The sequence below is a fragment of the Protopterus annectens genome, chromosome 13.part0 (genome assembly GCF_019279795.1).
Source record: "Protopterus annectens isolate FY-2018-M chromosome 13.part0, PAN1.0, whole genome shotgun sequence".
Taxonomy (NCBI): Eukaryota; Metazoa; Chordata; order Ceratodontiformes; family Protopteridae; genus Protopterus; species Protopterus annectens.
The window spans coordinates 1,174,336,145-1,174,350,855 of NC_056747.1; the positions used below are offsets into that span (position 1 = coordinate 1,174,336,145).

At 43.6% G+C, this 14,711-nt stretch overlaps 1 protein-coding gene across 1 annotated transcript in view; it reads left to right on the plus strand.

Annotated features, from left to right (window-relative positions):
• Window positions 1-14,711, plus strand: part of DHX8 (DEAH-box helicase 8) — a 959,075-nt gene that overhangs the window by 740,227 nt on the left and 204,137 nt on the right. The gene's annotated exons all lie outside the window — the stretch shown is intronic.

The following is a 14,711-nucleotide window of genomic DNA, read 5'->3' on the forward strand; positions in this document are numbered from 1 at the left end:
ATGCCAGTGAGAAAAAGTCGTACAGTTTTTAATGTAAATGTTTTGTAACTTTTTGGATTGTTTTATGATGATTCTTTTCTGTAAACAGTACAGTGCTATGCAAAAGCATGCTGTTCCCACATTGTCACTAGCTGAGCTTTCATTTGGTTCAGCATATTTCCCAGCTAGGCCATTGGCAGCTTTCTTTGTTAAGAAGGTAAATGTAGTCTGGTGAACTTTATATTTATAGTTCAGAAAATCCAGGTGGCATAGTAAAACAGAAGATCTGATGTTGTCTTTTCTGGCTGATCTGAACTGTGGGTTATCACAGTTGACACTGGCCTTTTCAGAATCTTCACTTTAAGAGCACTGCACCCATCTGCCTGTAATACCATACTCTAACAACCTCTCCTTGAATCTCGTTTGCCGTTATCATGTTTGGATTGTGGTTGAGAGCTCTGCCAATTTGTATCTTTTTTTTGGATATTTTTTTTGCTAAAAATGTTATTTTTCCCCTCCTCTTTGCTATTTGTCTGAATATCTTTTGTGCTGGGGATAGTTAGATGTAATGTTTTTGAGGTTTTGCTTTCCCACAGTGTCTAGCACTTGGCTTGCTCACCTTTGACATTTTACAATAAAACACAGTTGTTTATCTTATTTGTAGTTGATTATTGTTCAATATTATTAGATAATATTAAGGTTTTCTTTTGTGTGTTGTTTCTCTCTAGGTATGTAGGTAATGTTAGGATATTCTCTTTTATAGTTGTAGAGTGTTTGTCATAGAGTTTGATGTCCCCTGAACTTGGAGAAGGCTACGGGATTTAAAAAAATCCCATGCTAAATGTGTTTATAGCCTGAGCGCTGCCCATTTATAGAATGAGTGTCAGGCATGCGCTGCCTTTGGTATTCAAATCCTTAATGAGAGATGGGCAGTAAAAATTGTTGTTAAGGGTCTGCTTCAACTATCCAATGCTTCTGGCTCCTCTCACTCCCATAAAAAGAAGACATAAAAGTAGGAGCAGAGTAGGTTTAGGGATGAGTCCAAGTCCCATGGAAAAGAGCAAGAAAAATTGTAAATGTTCTTCCTAGTCTAGTGAGGGACAGCTGGAGGTAAAGATGTACACCACCCTTCGGCATCTCTTGCTCCGACCCCTTTGAATCCATCAGTGGCAATTTGGCCCTGATCTTTGGTGATGTTGGTATTCCAACTTCTCTACCTTGTGCATACTCTGTTCCTTTTTAGGTAATGACTTTACTGTCTCTTTGGGCAGACTGCAGTCTCCCTTCTGCCCTGTTACGCCTGTGGAGTTTTCTGTGAGACCATCTCCCTCTCTTCCTTGAGTCTGGGATCCATTCTTCAGATCCAGCGAACACAAAAAGGTCATCCATGCCACCATCAGTTGCCTTTTCATCTAGGTTTACCAGGTCAGTCAGGAGAGACACCCTCCGGATCTGGAACAACTGATGCAGTCTTTTTTGCAGGCTCAGTTGCAGCTGGGTATCATTCCCACCTCCTTGGCTTTGAAGCCCAAGGTTTCAGCCCACAGAAGTGTTATTCCTCCCCCTGGTTGTCTAGGCTCTCTTGGATGTGCATAGGCAACTAAGATTTTATCTTGACTGTGACAAGTCTTTAAGGAAATCTAGCCAGTTGGTTCTCTCATTTTTAAAGTCCACGCTGGGCTGGCCTGTGTCTAAATTAACTTTATCCATGTGGCTTTCAGATTGTGTTTTGTTTGCATATTCTTTGAAAGGCAAGACTTTTCTACACAAGCCTAAAGGTCATTCAGCTAGAGCTATAGCTACTTCTGCAGCTTTCCTTTCCAGAGTACCAATGGATGATGATGCTGCTGCTACTTGGCTGGGCCACCAAACTTTTGTTTTCTTCTCTGGTTTCTCCTACTAACGCTATTACATGTGGCAAGACATCTTCAGTTTCCTACACACAAAACAGCATTATTAAAAAGGAGCAATTGATGACACAAGTTTCTGAAGCGGGAAGCAACATGTGCTACATTCCAGGACACTCAGCCACAGTTTTAAAATATTTAATTTTTAAGAAATAAAAAATGTATTGGGAAACACTATAGAAAAACCTGGAATGCCTGTTTTATCAGGATATTTTGTACTACAACAAGAAAAAAGGTAAGGCAATCTTTTGTATTTGATGTTTAAGCTCTCAAGAGCATTTTTTTAGAGGCACCTTTTTATTACTGCACCTGTTCAGGATCTGGTGCCTCCTTGGGACCTTTATTAACTGCTGCAAGTTCTCAGTAGTCCTCCTTTTGAGCCATCAGCCATGGTGCTTTGAAGTTGTTGTTGCAGAAAACTCTCTTTTTGGTTGCTGTCACTTCAGGTGTTATCCTTTGTTTCACCTTATATCAGCTCTTTGTGGCAAGGGGATTGTCCTGTTCAGCAGTTCCCAGCCATCCTAGCTCGGGAACCTTACTCTTTTTGACTCCAGTAACTATTCCTCCTTTGATCCCAACTACAGAGTTTCTGATTCCAACAGTCTCGGTTTCAACTGACTCTGCGCCAGTCAAAGTTTCTTCTCCAGTGCCAAAAACAGCCTTGAGCTCTCTGATTCTGCCCGAACCAGAGACCTCCGGGGTCACAGCTTCCTTGCCTGTTCTGGGGGGCGTCGTTCTACTCTGGGATTGTCAGAGCCGTGCATGCCTCTCTGGGCTTCTGCACATGTTAGCTCGATGCTGGCTTCAGCTTCAGATGCAGCTTTTTCCTTGCGGGGGTGGGACCTGTGTTCCAAAGCAGTCTATTTTGGTCTCTGGCTCCCACTTCTCTATGGAGGGGGGGTGGGTCAGCCTTCCAAGCTGTGGAGAGGACATGTTCACTGCAGGCACTCAAGTCGACACTACTCTTGTCAGATCTACAACCCTGCCCTTCCCCTCACCCAGAGCTTCCTCCAGCCTCTACCCTGGAACAGTGGGCACTGAAGCCTCAGGATCCAACTGTTGCCGTCATCTTCTCTTCAGATACCTCTCTGACCCATCCCACCGAAGAGGTACCCCTGAAGAGGAAGTGCAAGAGGAAGTACTTAGACTCTTCTGAAGTCTTTCAGTGAAGATACCAGTTTTGATGAAGGGGAAAGTTCCCCAAGGTCACCCTGAAAGATTTCTCCTTCAGTGACATTCTTGAGATCCTGAAACAGAGGGGTGGCTGGACTTCCCTTCAACCTTCCTCTGAGGAATCTGTATACCTAGATGCTGCAACCAATCCTGTACCTCCTGGATCTCTCCTGGATCTCTCCACCTGCTGACAATCTGAATAAGCTGATTGCTCAGCGCACATGCTAGATACCTAGCTCTATCGAACCAGTCCCAAAGAGACCAGGTTGTATTTTGTCAGCTTCCCACGATCAGCAGCAGTGGGCACAAGGAATACCAGTTGATGCCCTGGTGGTAGCAGCAGCCACCAGAAAGGAACTTGCTGATGAAAGTCTTACTGTTCATCCTCCTAATAAAGTCTGGAATGGTGGGTAGATTTGGGAAGCGCATATATGCTTCATTGACCTTCGTACTAAGGTCCTTGAATTACATGGCACATTTCACAGTACTTCAGCGAGATCTCATAAAAGACCTTTCAGACACTCTGACAGGAGCAGTAGCTGAAGAGGTTAGAGAAAAGGTGATTTCTCAGCTAGCAGCCCTTGATTCTGTAATTCATCCATGAGGCTCATTGCACATGCAGTTGAAGGGGCGACGAGGGCAGCAGGTTCAGACATAGCCATTAGGAGACACAATTGGATGAACTTATGTGAGTTTGCGGAGCCATCTAAGTCTTCTTTTGTCAGTGATGTGTTTGAGAGAACATCCATTTTTGGCCCTAAAGTTAAAAATACCCTGGCTAGATGTGAGAAGGATAGAAAGACCCTTTCTGCCGTGGGTGTGTGCTTCTCCATTTTGCAACGGCTGTACTCCAGGAACCAGAGAAGTTGAAAGCTATGGTTCAAAAAGTCCCAAGCGCCTTTCCATGACTCACACGGCAATGACTTTTCCCAGGGCAGAGGAGGAAGTCAAAATGCTCGAGGCAGAGGTGGCCTGCACAATCATGGTTTCAGGGATTCTTTCCCTGGTAACTCTTATCAGCACTTCTGAAATGATGCCCAATTACCATCCTCTGTAGGCAGTCTGTGATGTTTTCTCTGCACCTTCTCACCTAGCTCAAGATAACAGTGGACATCTGGGTGCAGAGGATCATCATCAGAGGTTACCATAATCCCCTTCACAAAAAAAAAAAAAAAAAAAAAACAATTGAAGAGAATCCCAGACATTCCACCCAGTCACAGGGATGCAGCAGTCTTAGAAGTTCAAAAACTGCTCGACAAAAGAGTCATCCAAGCAGTCAAGATTCTTTTTAGTGCCAAAGAAACCAGGGGACTAGAGACCAATTCTGGATCTCATCCAGTTGAACAAATCGGTTCAACAAACCAAATTACGGATGGTCACGGTTCAGGCTGTGCTTCTGTTTTTGGAAAAAGATGAGTGGATGTCCTCAGTAGTTTTACAGGATGCATATTACATATAAAAATAGACAAGCGATCCAGAAAATTCCCAAGTTTCTGGCTGGGAGCCAGTCATTACCAGTTCAGAGCCCTGCCCTTTGGTCTCACCATAGCCTCCAGGATGTTCAACAAATGTGTGGCAGTGGTAGCAACTCACTTCAGACTGCAAGGATTCAGTGTTTTTCCATATTTAGACAACTGGCTCCTCTCCGCTCCCATCAGGAATCTATTTTTAAAGACAAGAGACTACATTCCTCAAACGTGTTCCATGATACTATAAGCTATGAAAAGTCTCATCTAGACCCAACTCAGCAATTGGAATTCATAAGAGCATTGCTAAACATGAGTACAGGCATAGCGTCTCTTCCCCGGAATGACTTCAGAGAATCAGATTTCAACTTAGTCAGATTATTCACAGCAAAAAGGTGACTACACGTTTGTTACTGCAAACATTATGATCAATGTCAGCTGCCATTACTCTAGTTCCTCTGACCAGATTCCACATGCGGATTCTTCAGTGGCTGTTGGCATCCCAGTGGTCTTTACTGAATCAACCAATGTCCCATCTGATATTAATCACCAACTTGTGGAAGAGAGACCCAAGTTAGTGGGTACACTCCAACGAAATTTTGTCAGGCAGACCCTTTGTTCCTCTTCCACCCCAAGCCTTAGTGACTATGGACGCGTCCCATATGGGGTGGGGGGGGGGGGGTACTGTCTGGGAAAGACAGTCCAAGGCACATGGTCCCAACTAGAGGCCAATTTGCACATCAGTGTTCTAGAGATGAGGGCAGTACTCTTAATGTTGCAGACATTCCAAAATGCCCTCCACTCAGAGACAGTTGTGATTCAGGCAGACAACATGTCAGTAGTCTCTACATTAGCAAGCAAGGGGGAACCAGGTCTTACCTTCTTTCGAGAAGTACTCAGAGTATGGCAATGGGCAATTTCATCTGATCACTTTCTAATTGCAAAGCATATCTGGGGAGTTCCAGTGTGATTGCAGACAAATTGAGCAGAACCATCTTAATGCCTCATGAGTGGTCTCTGAAGTCTGACAGTGGTGGAAAAGATATTCCGCCAGTGGGGGTGGCCCTGCTGCAATCTCTTTACATCATGTTTATTGTGTTTCACTGTTGCAGTCATTACATTTGGGTAATCTGCTGGCAGGTTGCCCTCAGTCGGCCTGATTAACAAAGTCTTGGGTCCTGCGTTGGTTGCTGTTCCTTCTTCCATGACGTCAGGTCATCAGGGGTATAAAACATGCAGACAATGCCATTACATCAGTCTTTCTTGCCACGCTGTGCCCGAAGCAGAAGCAGTTCGCAAGTGCCAGTTGGCCAACTCCTGAAATTTTCATTTTTGAGTTTCAGAACCAAAGTCTTCATCTAAAAGCTAAGTACCCCATTGGGAAACTTTTTCTTGCTCCTTACTGATGTCAGTAAAAGTTAATAATTGTATTACTTGTGGGAAGCAAATACCTCATAAGGATTTTCATTTGTACTATATTCCTTGCCTAGGCCCTGACCACGACGTACCTTGCTGTCGGTTTTGTGCTTTATTTAATCAGCACACTATCCATCGTTGGAACATTTTTGCTTCTAAATATTTCGGTTCTTGGTTTAATTATCCAGAAATGACGTCGGTTAGCCATCCGACTACCGGAATATCGAAAAAACGCGAAGAAAAAGACAGAGACAGGCTGTTGAGGTCCAAAACTGCCGACAACGCTTCTACTAAGCCAGTTGCCAGTTCGCCAGTACTCATTGAGACGCTTTCGCAGCCCCGATACCTGCTACTTCTGATTCGCAGGCCTCTGCTGATACCCATTCGGAGTCCGGTATGCCATGAGATGCTTCACATATGGAACCCGCGGATGTGTCTACCTTGGATGGGTCTGGAGCCGCTGAGCAGGCACCGGCTTCTGAGGGTGTATTTAGGCCTACAGACTTGCATATTAAACTGACTCCAACTCCAGTACTAAGGCCTAAATCTCGATCTGTGTCTAAAAAAACTGATGCCCAGGCCACATGTTTAGGCCCCAATGCCTAAAAAACAAATGATCAAAATGGCTGAAGATTTAATTACTCTAATCAGGGGTAGTCAAACCCCCCCCCGCCCCCCCCAAGAGGCCTAGGATTGAATTTGACTATGAATCTTGGCCTCCTGCATTCTTCTAATTCCATATACAAGACTGCATATGAGGAAACTTCAGTGGTACTTAAAAAGTTTTTGGAGTCAACATTGTCACAGCCTGGAAGCAATGATTCCTATCATACCTTGCCTGCGCCTAGAGTTCCTATGGTGGGCAGAGGCCTGCCACCAAAACAAAGGACTGCCATTCACACCACCCCCTGCCGCCCAAACCCTAACTACAGACTCATCAGACTATGCATGGGGGGCTCACCTGGCAGAGAAGTGCATTCAGGGCAAATGGAGCCCAAATCAAATGTACATTCATATCGATCAAAAAGAAATGCTAGCTGTACAGAATGCACTGACAGCGTTCAAGGAATACCTTCATCCAGGACAATTACTGATAAAGACAGACAACACTGTTATGTGGTACATAAACAATCAGGGGAGTACACATTCCTACCCCATCTGCAGACTAGCCATGGCATTGTGGAACATGGCCTTGAGCTACCAAGTACTAACAAGCTCAATTCCTGCCAGGAAAGCAGAATGTTCTGGCAGACGAACTAAGCAGAAATCTCATGGACCCTCATGAATGGAAACTGGAACCACGGATTTTCAACATGCTGACACGCAAATGGGGGAGCCCAGACATAGATCTTTTTGCCTCACCCCAGAACTACCAATTGGACAAATTTTGCACAAGAACTCCTCACAAAAAAGCCTGGAAAGTGGATGCTCTGTCCTTCAGCTGGAAAAACCTATTGGTCTATGCCTTTCCCTTTCTGCCTTTGCTCTCCAAAGTTCTACTAAAAGTCAAACAAGACAAACCAAAAATTATTTTGATTGCTCCAGACTGGCCTCACCAACACTGGTACCCACTCCTGCGCAGTGTGTCACGCATTATTCCGTGGCACCTGCCTCAGACACCTTCCTTACTGTCTCAGCAGAAGAACCAAATTCTGCACCCTCAGCTCCAAACATCTTGCAGCTTGGCTAATCACTTAAATTCCTCCTTAGCATCCCTCAGCAAACCTGTGATGGATGTCATTTTGGAGGCGAGAAGACCTAGTACTAGAAAATCTTATGCTGACAAATGGAAAAGATTCTATGCCTGGAATCAGTCTCAAGGGATGAGCACAACAGTGCCCAATTTACCTCAGATTTTGCAATACTTAACTGAGATGCTTCACTAGGGTCTGTCTTTTTCTTCCATAAAAATCCATGCCTCAGCCATTTCAGCTCATTACAACACAGACCCCCGCCCCCCGCCCCCCCTTCTCTTATCCTCTTCTAAAGCAGTATCTCAGAGGGGCCAAAAACTTGACACCACCCAGGAAAGCTTCAACCCCTGCCTGAGACCTTAACTTTGTATTGGAGAAACTCACTCTACCTCCTTTTGAGCCAGCTGCAACTTCAGTCTTAAAATTTCTTTCCTGGAAAACAGCCTTCCTTTTAGCAGTCACTTCAGCTAGAAGGATATCTGAATTACATGCTCTTATGGCAGTGGAGCCTTTCATCATCTTTCATGCGAGCAGGGTGTCACTCGGACCCAGTCCATCTTTCATGCCCAAGGTGGTATCCAGTGTGGCTATTAATCAGCCCATTCATTTGCCAACTTTCTTTCCCAATCCACAGAACAAGGGAGAGCGGGATTCTGCATTCATTGGATGTACACAGACAACTTAGATTCTACTTGGACAGGACTAAATCTCGAAGAAAATCTGAACAACTGCTGGTAGCATTTGCTGCAGGGGCAGAGGGGAAGGCTATTTCAAAGCAAACTATTTCCAAATGGATAAGCCATTGTATTCATTTCTGTTTTATAAGCACCATGGAAAACCTATCCCACAGGGGATCAGATCTCATTCCATCAGGGCTGCATCTACTTCAGCAGCCTTTCTCAGAGGTGTTCCTACCAGGGATATTCTAGAAGCTGCTACCTGGAATTCAGTTCATACTTTCACTAAGCATTATCACTTACCAATTTTCTCTAAATCCAGAGCTAGCTTTGCCACTGCTGTTTTGTAGGGCCTTATAGCTGGTCCTAATGCTATAAATCCATCCTCCCAACCTTAGCTTTGGGAATCTACCCAAATGTAATGACTGTAACAATGAAACACGATGAACATAGTACAGTTGTGTACACTTACCATAAATGTAGATGTTCGAGTGTATTCACTGTTGCAGTCCTGGTTACCCTCCCTCCAGCCCCCTGTTTTTCTTTTACTATACCCCTTCTTCCTTTTACTATGCTTAAAAGCCTTTTTGGTGTATTTGCTTTTGTTTGGAGGTATATTTTTGTGTTTTTAATTGTATATATATATATATATATATATATATGTGTGTGTGTGTGTGTGTGTGTGTGTGTCTGTGTGTATTTTGCTCCCCATTTGGGGGGCACCTGACATCTGACATTACAACACAGACCCCCCCCCCCTCTTCTCTCATCCCCTTCTAAAGCAGTATCTCAGAGGAGCCAAAAACTTGACACCACCCAGGAAAGCTCCAACCCCTGCCTGGGACCTTAACTTTGTATTGGAGAAACTCACTCTACCTCCTTTTGAGCCAGCTGCAACTGCAGACTTAAAATTTCTTTCCTGGAAAACAGCCTTCCTTTTAGCAATCACTTCAGCTAGAAGGATATCTGAATTACAGGCTTTTATGGCAGTGGAGCCTTTCATCATCTTTCATGCGGGCAGGGTGTCACTCAGGCCCAATCCATCTTTCATGCCCAAGGTGGTATCCAGTGTGGCTCTTAATCAGTCCACTCATTTGCCAACTTTCTTTTCCAAACCACAGAACAAGGGAGAGTGGATTCTGCATTCATTGGATGTACACAGACAACTTAGATTCTACTTGGACAGGACTAAATCTCAAAGAAAATCTGAACAACTGCTGGTAGCATTTGCTGCTGGGGCATAGGGGAAGGCTATTTCAAAGCAAACTATTTCCAAATGGATAAGCCATTGTATTCATTTCTGTTATAAGCACCATGGAAAACCTATCCCCCAAGGGATCGGATCTCATTCTACCAGGGCTGCATCTACTTCAGCAGCCTTTCTCAGAGGTGTTCCTACCAGGGATATTCTAGAAGCTGCAACCTGGAGTTCAGTTCATACTTTCACCAAGCATTATCACTTACCAATTTTCTCTTAAGTCCAGAGCTGGCTTTGCCACTGCTGTTTTGCAGGACCTTATAGCTGGTCCTAATGCTATAAATCCATCCTCCCAACCTTAGCTTTGGGAATCTACCCAAATGTAATGACTGCAACAGTGAAACACGATGAACATAGTACAGTTGTGTACACTTACCATATATATATATATATATATATATATATTGCTTCCCATTTGAGGGGCACCTGACATCTGGGGCAAGAAAAACTGATGTAATGGTGTCGGCTGCATGTTTTCTACCCCTGACGACCTGACATCATGGAAGAAGGGACAGCAACCGACGTAGGACCCAAGACTTTGTTAATCAGGCCGACTGAGGGCAACCTGCCAGCAGATTACCCAAATGTAATGACTGCAACAGTGAATACACACGAACATCTATATTTATGGTAAGTGTACACAACTGTACTTTTCTTCTTATATGTCAGTTTCTAAGGAAAGCCTACAGGTTGAAGAACAAAATAGTTCTTATTGCCCTATTCTGGCCTCTTCAGATCTGGTTTCCCTTTCTTTGGCCTCACCTAATTCGGAAACCTTGGACACTGGACCCAGATCCAGACCTTTTGTCCCATCTGGACGGACTAATTCAGCCGATCTGCCCAATCTCAAGCTCACTGTTTGGCTTCTTCAGTTCCAATGATTCTAGGCATTCGACTCTTACTTACCCAGTTCAGAGAATTGTTCTAGCCTTCCACAAACCTTCATCTAGAAGGTTATACTTCAGTAAGTGACAAAACGTTTCAAATTGGGCTTTGCAGATGAATCTTGATCCTTTTTTCAGCACCAGTCAATAAGCTCTTGGAGTTCTTAACATTACTTTTTGAAGCAGTAGCTTCTGCCTTGACCACACGAGTGCATCTAGCTGCAATTTCAGTTTTTCATAATGGTTTGAATAACTCCGTGGTAATTTCCCATCAAGTTTGCAAAGCATTTCTAAAAGGAACTTTGATGCTCAGATCCCCATGTAAAGATCCCTCTGCTCCTTGGGATTTGAATCTTGTACTTCAGTCAGTAATTAATGTCTCCGTTTTGAACCTGCAACAACTTGTGATCTTAAGTTTTTGTCTTGGAAGACTATATTGCTGATAGCTATTACTTCCGAAAGAAGGATTTCTGAGATTCAGGCATTATCTTCCAAACCTCCATACCTTATTTTTCAGAAAGAATAGGGTTTCTTTAAGAACAAATCCTTCTCGTCTTCCTAAGGTAGTGTCAGAAGCCAGTTATCAATCAGACTGTTTAACTCCCAGTCTTCTACCCCAACTTTTCTAACAAGGGTGAATATTGTATTCATTTACTAGATGTAATTAGACAATTGTTTTTTACCTTCACGGAACAAAGGAAATCAGACTAGTTGTTTATTTCCTTTTTTTCTGCTTCCATGGTAAAGTGTGTTTCTAAGGTTACCTTATCAAAATAGCTTAAAGACTGTATAACTTTAATTTATAACAAGAAGGTGCAATTACCGAGTTCTGTCAAAGCACATTCAACTAGAGCAGTAGCCGCTTGTGCAGTTTTTCATTCCAGAGCTTCTATTGATGATATTTGTGCAGCGGCTACCTGGGCTTCCCCTCATACCTTTATTACTCATTACAAGCTAGATCTGGTCTTTAGGGCACAAGTGTCATTTGGTTCAGTGTTGGTCAGGAAGTCTTCCGTGAGACCACCCTGGATTTAGGTAGCTGGGGACTCTTTCCCAAAACTCAAGGATAAAATGAAGATTGACAACATCAGATAAAGAAGTTATGTCATAGCATTCCATCTGTATTGTCGATCTTCATTTATTCTTGACATTCACACACTCCTTCCCCCCTGCCCTTTGGTTTCTTGGTGGAACAGATCTTTTCTAAAAAATTGATTCCTTCCTGTTAGGAATACAGACACGGTCTCTGATTTGTTATTTGCAGTCGGTCACTTTTTTATGCAAACTCGATCGGAGGTAATTCTGCAAGGAGCATTATGGATATAAGCTTAGCCTGAGAGTTTTTGGAGGGTGTGAGCTGGAGAAATGGACGACTCTGTTCCGAAATACGGAACTGAACCCAAGAGTCAAGGACAAGTGAAGATCAACACCACTGATGGAATGATATGGTAAGACTTCTTTTTTCAGAAAATTTGACTAACTTTTTGTATCCATTTCAAAGTCAAGACTTGGTAAGCCTGTTTCCAAAGTGACCCTATTCGGATAGCTCTTCAGTTGTATTTTCTTTGCGTACTCCTTAACAGGAATGTCTTTACCTGTGAAGCCTAGAGGTCATTCCACGAGAGCAGTAGTTAATTCAGCTGCCTTTTTCTCACAGGCTGCTATTGATTATAAGAGGGTGTAAGAGTGACCTGTGTCTGGTGTACAAGGCATCCTCCAAACCAGTACTGATGGAGTAATTGCATATCAGAAAATTCAGTGACATCAGAAGTACTCTGTCTAGGGATCTAAATCTCTTTTACCGCATCAACAGAATGGTTTGGAGGGACAGGTATATCTTGTAGAGGATACTGCTGCTCTGGAACAGACTCCCCATCTTCATTAAACAGAGTTCATCCGTGTCCCTGTTTAAGCACAACTTAGATGTGTGGATGGGAAACAGAAAACTTACATCAAGACTGTCCCTTGTACTACTGATGGACAGAGGCAGTTCCTAAGTCCTTTATCCTATTTGTCCCTCAAATTATTTCTGGTAAGATCCCAGTTTTTCTCATTAGGGGTAATTTCCCATTGGCTGAGTAAGGCCAGTCTCTAATCAAACGGGTTAGGTTAATTTGAGTATCAAAAGGGAACTTGGCCAGGCTTAAAGTGGCCCACAAGGGCAGTTTGCTTGGTAATTGCCTGTGAACCTATGATGTTTGCGCTGCAGCTACCTGGTCTAATCCTCGTACCTTTGTGTCTTATTATAAACTGGATGCTCAGTCAAGATCTAGAGCTACCTTTGGTTCCACTGTTTTGCAAAATGTTCGGTCCTGGAGGTCTTCCTGGTGCTTTTGCTGGTCGGGGACTCTGTCCCATAGGTTGAGGTTAGATGGAAAAGAAAAAACGTCTGTTATGAAAGTTATGTACTTACTGTAATGATAGGTCTGTGTTGTCTTCTTCCACCTGTCTAAACCATCCATCCTCCCATCCAACTTGTCACCATTTGGTGAATGTTTCTGATTGGCCCTTGCAGTCCAGCCACAAACCCTGTATACGAGAGTTCATTTTTGCTGCCCTCTGTACCCTGCTTTAAAATTAATCATCTTGTTTATGCTGTGTTATATATCCAGGAGTTTTCATGGGGCAAATTTTATCTGAGGAGAAGTTTTTAGAATAGGGTATTTTGGAAAGAGGTTGCAGAGCTCTTTGACTAAAGATTTTGAGAAGGCTGGTGTCTGATCAGAGCCATATCCGATAACCGACAAATTGAGATGGATGGAAGAAGACAACATGGATTGTTATGGTAACCACATAACTTTTGATGTGAAGTTGTTCAATCTCGCCGTTCATTCTTGACTGATTGGTTCGGAGCCGATCCATCGGCTCTGGTACGGCCGTATGCAAAGCTCGAGGTCTTCCAGTAGCTCGAGGTCAAGCCCCTATTCCATGATGCACTGTGAATTACCTCAGATCTAGTTTGCTGCAGCATCTGATCGGAGGTTCCAGTGCAAGCTCGGGCCAGTATAATTTAAAAACTTTTATATTTAGCAGTTGGTTAAATCATTTTTACTAAACTTTTCATAAATAAGTTAGATAGGTAGTTAGCATTTATAGCTTCCTTAAAACTCCCCTTCCTGTGTGTTGTTTTTAATCTTTAAAATATCGGCCTCATGTGTTTTGGCCTAGTTTTCTTACTGTGTGTTTAAGTAAGTGTGTTTTCTAGTGGCTACATACAGCTTTTTCTAGTTGTTTAAAATCTTTAGAATCTTTAGCTCAGGCTAATTTCTGTGTCTGTCTGTGGAGCCCAGTAGCTTTAATAATTTTGGGATACTTTTTTCTTAGGCTTGTTTGTGTGTGTGTGTGTGTGTGTGTGTGTGTGTGTGTGTGTGTGTGTGTGTGTGTGTGTGTGTGTGTGTGTATATTGTTAGAGCCTAGTAAATAGCTTATTATTTGCTCTGTGTGTTTTTATAGCAGTTATTATGACGGATGATAAAGACAAGCACCCAAAGTCTGGCTTTAAAAAATGTCCAGACTGCAGTCAAAAAATGTCTGTTACGGATGGACATGTAACGTGTTTATTGTTTAGGAACTGTCCACTTAGAAGAGTCTTGTGCCATATGTCATTCTTTTTCTTCGAGAGTGTTGTTAGACAGGAATAGGAAGTTGATGGACAGGGGCCTGTTAAAGTACCCTTTTCAAGAGGCTTTGAGTGACCAGGATGTGGCCAGCAAATCTTCCAAGCCCTCTAGGTCTTCTGTGGAATCTAAGGACTCCAAGCATTCGAAAAAATCAAAAAAATCGGAGGATTCTGCGACATCGGCTCCACAGACCTCAGAGCCGACTGTCTTTTCTTTTTGGAGCCGGTATCCGAAGTGCCTCAGTCACCATTGCTTCATTCGGCACCATCGGTGCATTCATCTTGATCATCTGTCAGCCTGTCTGATTTGGATATGGATGGATTGGTGCAGAAGCTTCTTTAGGCACCAGGCCGTGCTAAATTGTTGTCGGCTCCAAACCAAGCGGCTTTGGAGCTGAAGACCACTACTCCTGCTTTGACTACTCCTCCTGCAAGCCGTACCGGCCCTTCGGAGCCAGAGGAAGCAGACCTGTTGATTGTAGAGCCGAGACCTGCTCCAGTGTCCTCAGCTCCATCCACTCTGATGTCCTCAGCACCGACCGGGGACTCTAGGAGTTGACACTCTCCAGTCGGATCCAGGGAGGATAGTCGGACAGACTTGTCGGTGCCGACTTTTCCTCTTGGGGCTTCGGCTCAGA